Below are 10295 nucleotides of genomic sequence, written 5' to 3'. Positions count from 1 at the left end.
CTATGGTAAAATGATTAATACGATAAATGAAGAATTAATCGAAGCGTGCGTTTTAGTATCATGATACATCAATACAGAAAAGAATAGTTTGTTTAATTTTATGATCGAAAATCATTACAAGGTTGTAACTTAAAGTTAATTATTGAAATATTAGTCAGACGTAGATCTATCTGGGGATTTCACTCATGATGATGAAAGATAAAAGATGCAAAACGATAAAAGAATCAGAGTTGTCGTTCTTCCACTGTCTCTGTCCAAGTCTTATAAGATTCTTTCACTGGTTGTATGTGCAGATGGGAATACCGGCTCAAGAGGAACTGTTTAAAGCGGTAAAACCGCGTAAACATTTACCAGAGAGCCGGATATTCCCATCTTCGCCAATGATAAAATATCTTTCTTGCATACCAAACACAAGAAATAATAGTAAAATAAAATTTAAAAGAACTACTTTATTTTAAGCACTATTTTCTTATAACAACGTATTTAAACAAAGCGAATGGAATCAACGTTCGTGAACAAGAAAGACGTCACGACTTTTCAAAGACAAACACAATGAAACAATGTTTAGTTCCGGTTTTGTTTTTAAATTTATCACTTGCAGCATTTTGATAAAGATACTGTTTTTTTTATCGAAAAATATACTATACGTAAAAAAGAGGAACTATCAAGATATTTAATCCTTATTTCTTTATATGAAATGACATATAAATTACTGCAAAAATCTTCAACATATATATGTAGTATGTAATGCGTCATTTGCAGGACGAGGGACAACTTGGTTAGTAAACACCAGTTGTTTTTCAATAGACTTTCATTATAACATTATGGCGTGTACGACCTTCCATCGATCGAATCAATATTCTTTTTTCTTTCAGGCACTATCTTAGTTCCACCAAAATATGTGCCATCCCGTTATACCGAAGAATATTCCTCCGGCCAACAGGTCAGATTTTCTATACACATTTTACTTCATAACAAGAATACTAAAAATAAAAATCCTTTGGTGCAAAAATATTATCAATGTTCAACATTTGATTCCCCACACGCTATTTTTAAAATATTTTCTATCTTTAATTTTGATTGACTCACGCGACGATTTATAATGCTATCATTTCATCATTTTTTCCTTTCTATTTTCTATATAAAATGTATACATATCACACATACGCGTTTGTGTGAAGCATTTTGTGTATAAAACCATTGATATGAAAGTGAAGGTGCAAGTGATTTCTTTCTCCCAATGAATATATCTTATGAATGATATATATTTCAATTTTGTAAAATAAAAAATTGATGAACCTACAGGCGGTTTATAAGTGCGAAGTTTCTGCTGTAGCGTAATATGCAGACGATACAACAATTCCGCATGAACATTCGGTATCGTGATCAAAAGGTTGAAGTAGATGATTTTATCAGTTTAGTTAGTTTTATTCGACATAATGAGTTTCATAAATGATTATGCAAATCAACTATAATATTCAAATCAAAATTATTATTTTAAATGAAACCCATTTATAGACTGTAAGCTTATTAAATTTAAGCTGATTGAACTGATAAAATGTGTGTGTGTGTGGGGGGGGGGGGGGGGGGATTTCTTTCAGTGCAAACATATCCTGATTTTCGATTCATTTAATTTCAAGATGGATACTAATACTCTGAAATGAAAAGGGTAAATGATGAAAAATCTGCATGATTTACTGAAGCCGTCTATGTCTAAAACATTATAGTTAAAAATACGTTGCGGGACAGGTGCCCTATCCATTAGGCCACCGCAGCTTAGATAAAAAAATCGATAACAACATATCCATATTTCAAAAATACCGAATTAGACGAAGATATAAATTAATAAATTATGAGCCGCACCATGTGAAAACTAACATAGTGCATTTGCAACCAGCATGGATCCAGACCAGACTGCGCGGATCCATGCTGTTCGCTTTCAATGCCTATTGCCGTCAGAGAAACCGATAGCGAACATCATGAATCCTGACCAGACTGCGCAGATGTCCTGGATCCATGTTGGTCGCAAATGCACTATGTTGGTTTTCTCATGGTGCGGCTCAAATATTTTTATTCATTTTACTTCCATATTCCTTTTATATTTTAGATCAGTCTAATGACACACCCGTGAATACCTCTTAAAAAATCTTATAACAAGAAATAAACCATATTTTACTTGCAACATGTTGTTATATTTCTAACTCATTATACCTTTCCCCTTGTATGTAGGTTAAAATTACAATAAAGGCGCCCGTACCCGTAATAACAATCGGTTATTTCCGTACAATTACGAATACTTGTGTAGTACTTCGGGATTCTCCGGATGACAATGTAATTCAAATGCCTGGCTTTCCGTTTCTACCGGAAAATGCCGAAATCGTTTACGGAAAATTCGTTATCAAACGGAAATATCCAGTTGTAAGTACGGATCCACTACCTTTGTACACAAAACAAGGACAAGGATACAATAGGAATAAACAACATTGCAAGAATGCCGTCTTTCCAAAAGGATACCCTACAGGAACTGTTGTAGGTGAGAGATTGACATTTGCAGAAAATATTCACAGGGAAAGTAAAAGAAAAGGACGAAGAGAAAGCGAAAACATCGTGGGTGACGGTGATAAATACACTACTGGGGAGATTATACTCGTTAATGGTGTGCACCAGACATGCGGTACGCCTTGATTTAACGTAAGCGCTTTTAAAAAATAACATCTTTATTAGATCTGCTTTGAAAAAAACTCAACGATTGCAGAAGTGTCTTTAAATTCCGCATTTTTAGTTTAATCAGGCCTTTTTTAACCTTTAGCCTGCTGTTGGCAAGTTAGTTTGCCTTTGCGACTAGTGCAGGGTGACTATGGCCTGCATCGTTCGCTATACAGTCAGTAAATTTTCATTGAACACCCCTTCGGATAATAATTGGTACCGTCCAAATTGAATGATGGACCAGTCCATTGTAGAAATTTAGCAGGGTAAGGGTAAAAAGATCCAAAGATTGAAATGTCAATATCAACAGCATTTTCTATATTATTTATTGAAATCCGTTATAATACTTGAGACATTTCATTTTGTTCCCTGCGAAACCAGAAACTCTGCAATCATCCTGTAAAAGATGGTGGGCTCACTTTGTGCTTTTCTGAAAAGTTCAAAAGGCATATTTAAATATACACAGGCATCGATGTGCTACATTTTAAAACAGAGATCATAAGTCGAAAGCTAAGAGAAAATTCAAAACGCTTACTTATCTTTCCATATTAATTATATTTTGTCTGCGTGTTTGAATGACACAACTAATATAGTATTTTGTAGTTGAACCATGTTTTAACATATCTTTACAATACAAATCGGTTATATGCCGCTCGGGGTACGGCCTCGTGAAATTATACCGCAAGCGTATCACCTCGTCGTATTGTGTCGTTATGTTAAAGGCGGTTAATCAGATTTTGATCAAGTAATGAGTTTGGTCATTTACATTTATTTGTGTTCGCTGACTGCTTAATGCATGTTAGAATTTCGCTGGAGTTTTTTCGGCGACGCCGTCTAAATTCGTTTTCGTTACCTATGCCACGTGACTTCAGTTTGCAAATCAAACTACTTGATAATGCATTATAGATAATTTATCAAAATGGAAGATTTATGCAACACTCTGTCTGATTGGACGAGAGTGTCAATTTCTTTCACTCTGTTGATTGTGCTACGCTGAGTGAAATGTAGACAAGGCGTTTCCTAAACGACGCTGTTCACAGTTTTAAAGCTAACTTTGGCTCAGTATATTTAGCAAGAATATTAATATATCTCAAAATGATAGGTTAGTTTAATAAATATGATAAAAACCTGTTCAAATACCAACATATAACAAATTAAAGAAGGAGCTGAATACGGTCTGCGTATCACATGAATAAGGGTGTGATAAGAGTCTTTTATGTAGAGAAGTGCTTTTTAAAAGATTTTCCTTGTTACAATTGTCGTCTGTATATGAAAAGGATTCTTGCTTTTGTAACTTATTCAGATTGCATATTAAAATGAGTACTTGTTTGCTTTGATATATTTGTTATAAATTATTTAACTGATTTATTATATATGAATATTTTTTTTAGTATGGTATGCAAATATTGAACTCAGTTGAAATCTGTTTCATTATACATATGCTATATAATGACTGAATCTCATTGCACTGAAATGAAGGTACGCTGCATACAGTTTATCTATGTGATATGACTACGGTCAAACTTTGCTTAAGAAACAGAAATATTGAAATAAATACAATTGTATGTTTTGCTTGACCTTTACATTTTTTATAAGTGTGACGTCTATGTCCAAAGACTCATGAATATCGAATATGCATTTGTTAAAGCGGGATCAGTTGGCCTATTTTAGAAATAAATAAAAATAATAAATAAAAAAATCCTTTAATTGATTTTTTCTCATGTTTTCTAATCAAACTTGATTTGTAGCATCTTTATTAGGCCCGCAGCCAACTTTGTTCAGCTGGGACATTTGACCCCTATTAGGGGCTGCTAGAGCTAAAACTAGAAATGCCTTTATACAGCGTCTCATGAACAGCTTGGTGGATCTTTGTCATATTTGGTCTGGAGCATCATTATAAGGTCCTCTTCCAAATTTATTTATATAGGAACTTGGGCCCTATTTGGGACCACTATAGCTAAAAGTAGATATGCCTTTCTTCGCATTAACCACTAAAATGTAATGGATTTTTATCAAACTCGATGTGTAACAATATCGTAGGGTCTCCTGCTATTTTGTTACCAATGGGGATAGGGACCAATTTAGCTAAAAATATAAACACGTTTAATGACCTCTTCCCATGAACCGCTTCATGAATCTTCATCAAACTACTGCTGTAATTATTCGTCTTAGAATAAACGAAACAAAATTGCAACTCTACGAAACCTTTGCGAAAAATGAAAAGAGAACCATTTAAATTGTTAAAGTGCGGTGTTTAGTTTTGCAATTTGAAAAATGTTAGATGAAAGATGAATGTTAGATGAAAAATTCATAAACTTCCTTCCTTATTACAATTCGTCGACCATCATTTTTAAAGATATTTCTTGTTTACATTTGACTTTTCTGATCTGGTATTTTAGCATATGTATAAATTCAATAAACAAACATTGCCTAAGAAATCATATGAATATAAGAACTATCGTATTACATTTGTCATATATTTACATTGAGAAACGTAAAATTTAGCCGAATTTGCAGGCTGATCTTGGTCTGCACTGATCGCAAAGGCAAAATAAGATGCCGCCGGCAAGCTAAACGTTAAACACGTCTTACCAAATTGGCAGATAAATCCTCTTGTCTCCTTACAGCTGCGATCTTCCCAGCGTCCGGAGTACTTGTTCAATGCCATAGCAACACAATCCTCTGTCCAGTGGAGAGCCGGGTCTTTCCTTCCAGGAAGTTTGTGATGATCAACCTTATCGAAAGCTTTGCTTAAGTCCATGGCTATGATATCTGTTTGCTGACCTAGTTCTAAGCTGTCACTGACTTCTTGGGAAAAAATTATTACCTGGGTTTCACAGCTGTGTTTTGACCTAAAACCATGTTGGTAAGGGCTGAGAATGTTAAACTGATCATAGAAGGACATGATGTTGGAGACAAGGATGTGTTCCATTAACTTTGAGAGGATACATGTGAGGGATATGGAGCGTTAATTAGAGGGTTTAACTTAGGGCCATTTTTATATGCAGGGGCAATGACTGCATGCTTCCAGTCATTGGGGACAATACCCGTATTGAGGGAGATTTGGAATATGTAGGTAAGGACAGGGGCTATTTCTAAGTACTGTTCCTTCAATAACCTAGGTGGCAGTTCATCTGGGCCAGAGGCTTTGCTTAGATCAAAGTTTTTAAGGAGTTTTTCTACACCGACGTGGGATATGTTGACCTTTGGCATGACTCGTTTATTTACAGAGGTTAGCACCTGTTTGCATGACTGGGCGAGGCTATGGGGCTGAGGCCGTAAGAAGACTGACTCAAATTACCGATTGAGTATATTTGCTTTTGCTGTCGGATCGACAAATGTTTGACTTTCAATTTTAAGAGAAGTAACACCACTATTTTATGTCCTATTTGAATTGACAAATGAGTAAATTGTTTTGTTTTGACCTCGTTTGGAGTCGGCAGTGAGTTAGATTATGGTGTCCAAATACTGCCAGTAGCTATTCCTGATATCTTTTTGTATTTTCCCTTGTATTTATGCTCTAGCATACTACATTTGTTAAAGATTTGTTTCACCAGATTACTTTTTTTTCTCATGAATAATCATAATATGTAATTCCTACAGGAAATGATGCTCATCTCTGGCTGGGAGGTGACTTTAACCTAGGGGATATAGATTGGGAGCACGAGACTGTCCGACCATCATCTACCCAGGGGACACAATGCCAACAACTCATCGGCCTAGCAAAAGATAACTTCTTGGAACAGATGGTGACAGAGCCTACCCGCATCACTGAAACAACATCTTCAACTTTAGATCTATTCTTCACCAATAACTCGACTCTAGTCAACCAGACTCATGTCATCCCAGGAATTTCAGACCATGATGCCATTTTCATTGAATCTAGTCTGCGGCCATTTACCAAGTCATCCATAAAGCGGATAGTCTACATGTATGGCAAAGCAGACTATGACTCCTTCAAGAAAGACCTCAAAGACATGCACCAAAACTTACTCCACCAGTTTACTACATATGATATAGACACATCTTGGCTCACTTTCAAACAGACTCTCCATCAGCTGACTAACAAGTATATCCCACAGAAAACCATCAACACAGCAAAGAAAACTAGGCCATGGATAGATAAGAAGGTTAGATCTATGATACGCAGAAGAAACAAACTTTTTTTGAAACAGAAATTTACCAAGAAACCAACTGACATCGCTAAATACAAGAAATTTAAAGCTGAAACACAGAAAGCAGAACGTCTCTCCCACTGGAACTACATCGAAAACCTCATCGAATTTGACACCACCAATGACAGTAACAAAGCTAACAAACAGAAACGTTTTTGGTCGTATATCAACTCCCTGAAGAAGGACAACAACGGGGTAGCACCACTCAAAGAGAATGGCAAGATGCACGCTGACGCTAAAGACAAAGTCAACATCCTCAACCGACAGTATGAATCGGTCTTCACCCATGAAGATGGCTCAGAGCTTACGATCCAGATGGACCTCTACAAGATCATCCTATGACAGACTTAGTGGTTAAGAGCAGAGTTCTGTAAACTTCTTCGATTGCTGAAATCGAACTAGTGCTTGTGATGTTAAATTATTTACTCGAGAATTTATGATTTTTGATGGAGAAATAGACTCAGCGTTCATTACATATCTTTACAATGACTGATTCAAGTGCCTGAAATGAAGGTACGGCTGATACGTTTCTTATTTGGCATTTCTAAGAAGGCAAACGTTTGAAAAAAGCAATTAGTTGCACCTTATCTTTACAGACGTATTCTGCTGATAAAATGCATGAAACACCATTTTAAAGTAAATAAAAATAATATAAATCTTAATTGAATCCAGATTCTGACAAACTGATCAGCATCGGTTTTTGGCCGCAGCCAACTTGTTGCGGGACATTAGACCCACTTGGGCTGTAGAGCTTACTGTATCCTTAACAGGATCATTACATGGACTCTTGTCATTTTGCTGGAGCTTCAAAGGCCTTTCGATAATGACTGGTGCCCATTTGGACCTATGCCAAGGTTGCCTTTATGCATCCATAGAAAGAATTGATTGGTATATAGGTAAATTCGTTTCCAAAATGTTAGTTCCATGGTGGATGGGTTGTAAATTAACAGTATGATCTCCGTGACGTTTGATCTTCCCACTGGAATTACGTCTTAGGAACACAATTGCCTTTACATCTTTTATTAAAAGGACCATTAAATTGGTTAAAGTGTGTTATTTGCAGACTGAATTGTTGATGAAAGGAATGTTAGATCTAAAATTATAACTCCTCCATATGTCGACCATCAAAAATTTTCTTGTTGACAGTTGGACTTTTCTGATCGGTATAAGATATGTTAATTTCAATAGCCTTGCCAAGAAATCATATGAATAGAAACTTATCGTTACATTTAAAGATCTACTTGAGAAACATTTAGCCTTCCAAATATCTTGGTCTGCACGTCGCATAACAAACTATTTGGCAGCAACTAAACGTATAGTGTAAAATGGGCAATAATCTTGGTTCCTCCATGCGTTTAGCTTTCGGAGTGCTTGTCAAGCCACACACAATCTCGTCGTGGAGAGCCTACCTTCAGAAGTTTGTATGATCAACCTTATGAACTTAACATGGCCATTTCGGTTGCTGGACCTACTCTAAGCGTCACATTCTAAAAAATTTAGCTGGTTTCACAGCGGTCGCTGACACTGAAACAGATGAAGGGGACTGAGAAGTTAAGATATCTGAACGACATGATGTTGGAGACAAGACGTGCAAATTTAGCTATACTATGTGTAGCGGTATGGGACAAATTGGTATAATCTAGGGCCATTTATACAGGGAATGACTGCATCCCACGTCTGGGACACAACACTATGAGAATTTGGCAATTGTAGGTAAGGACGGGAACATTCAAGTACAGTTCCTTCTACCTAGGGGATTCATCGGGGCCAGAGGAATCTATCAATTAGGAGCTTTTTACACGCTGAGGTTCGTGACTTGGTGACCGTTTATGCAGAGCGTTGCCAGTGAGACTTCTAAGCGCTGACCTTAACAGACTGATCAAATACCGATGATATGTTGTGCTGTCGGTTGATGTGATTAAATTTTAGAGAGCTACCCTTTTTCTGACCTATTGAATGACATACTGAGTAAATTGTTTTTTTGCTGGTTGATCATAATTAGTTATGTTTCTAAATACTCAGTAGCTTTTATATCTTTGTTTTTTCTTTATTTTGCTCTAGCGAAACGTAATGTCAAGATTTGTGTACAGAGTTTTTGTTTGCTGCAGATAATATATATGTAATGTAGAAAAACAGTCTAAGACTTACAGGAAATGCAGTGCATGCTTCCATATGATACTTCCACGTAAATTTGAAGTGTCTAAGTATGGATCCGTACGTACAATTTAATGTTGATTATGCTTTTTATATACTTTCCTCTGTTTTGCCTTTATTAAGTGTGTTTATCTGAAACAAAGTAGTATAAAATAGTATAGCTCTTTGTCTGAAAGTAGTTCATCATTGTTAATTTGTATCCGACTTTGAGTTTCTTGTATCTAATATGTAGGCCTACATATGGAATTAAATTTCATGAAAGTGTGTATAGACCAGGTTTTTCTCCTCTTTATTCGTTTCAGCAGCCATATACTGAGCTATTCCATTTCGTTTTAGTGCGCATATTATATTTCGCTAGCGACGGCTAAATATGAACTCGATTAACTTTGAACAGAACATCAGCTAAAGTCTTATAGTATAATAAACAAGCTCGCCGAATATGTACTTCCGGGTTCTCAATAAATTTACAATTCATATGACACGTTTACAAACGCTGATAAAATCTTACCAACATAATGACACGAATGTTCAGCATGATGAATGATTGTTTTGCACAATGTTAATTATCTATACGGATGATTGCTGCATATAATCATCAGGATTCACATGTCTAGTACATCGATCAACTTCGCCTCCTCTCAGTGTCTCATAAAAGGTAAATTTTATTTACCGTCACTTTGTGAAACAACGAACATAAGCTTTAAATAGTTATTCCTCATCAATACCCACATCATTTGGCATAAGGGCCATAACTCTCACACTAATATTTCATGAATTATGCTAGCCTTACAGCCTTTATCTGTTTATACTCTGAATCTGATATTTTGTTTAAATCGGGATGACTTATTTTATGATCTGATAGTGATACTTTATAGATCTAGTCGTCATCCCTCTAAGCCTTATCTGCAACTGCATTTTACTGTTAGGAAAACGAAGACATTAAGAAATAAAAAAGAATCCAGGTCTGTGTAGACGAGGATGACCTTGATCAGTCAGGGGTGTAACTGTTTCAAGTTATCGCAGTTTATAACCCATTTGAGTTATTGCTTAACTTTCATAACTTGTTTCAGTTATCATTAAATATTACAAAGCCCTCCTGTGCCAATTCCTCATTTTGAATGAGACTAATGCAATTATTTCCTGAATGCTTGGCCTTTTATCTTTCCAGCTATGCAGTAAAAATTTTTACGCAAGGCTGATAAAGTTTTACGCAAACGATTTTAAGCTATAAAACTCTTAATATTCCATAATGCTTATCAG

The 10295-nt window shown here is 35.8% G+C and overlaps 1 protein-coding gene across 2 annotated transcripts in view; it reads left to right on the top strand.

The window, feature by feature from the left end:
• Window positions 1-9462: 9462 nt before the first annotated feature.
• The window catches only part of LOC123527084 (high affinity cationic amino acid transporter 1-like), a 37142-nt gene continuing 36309 nt past the window's right edge, over window positions 9463-10295 (top strand). For both annotated transcript variants that reach the window (XM_045306355.2, XM_045306354.2), the window contains exon 1: window positions 9463-9690. The gene's annotated coding sequence lies outside the window, so the exon portion shown is untranslated. The remainder of the gene's footprint in view (window positions 9691-10295) is intronic.

Source organism: Mercenaria mercenaria, chromosome 14 (genome assembly GCF_021730395.1).
Source record: "Mercenaria mercenaria strain notata chromosome 14, MADL_Memer_1, whole genome shotgun sequence".
NCBI classification, from domain to species: Eukaryota; Metazoa; Mollusca; class Bivalvia; order Venerida; family Veneridae; genus Mercenaria; species Mercenaria mercenaria.
This window is presented reverse-complemented; position numbering and strand designations above follow the sequence as displayed.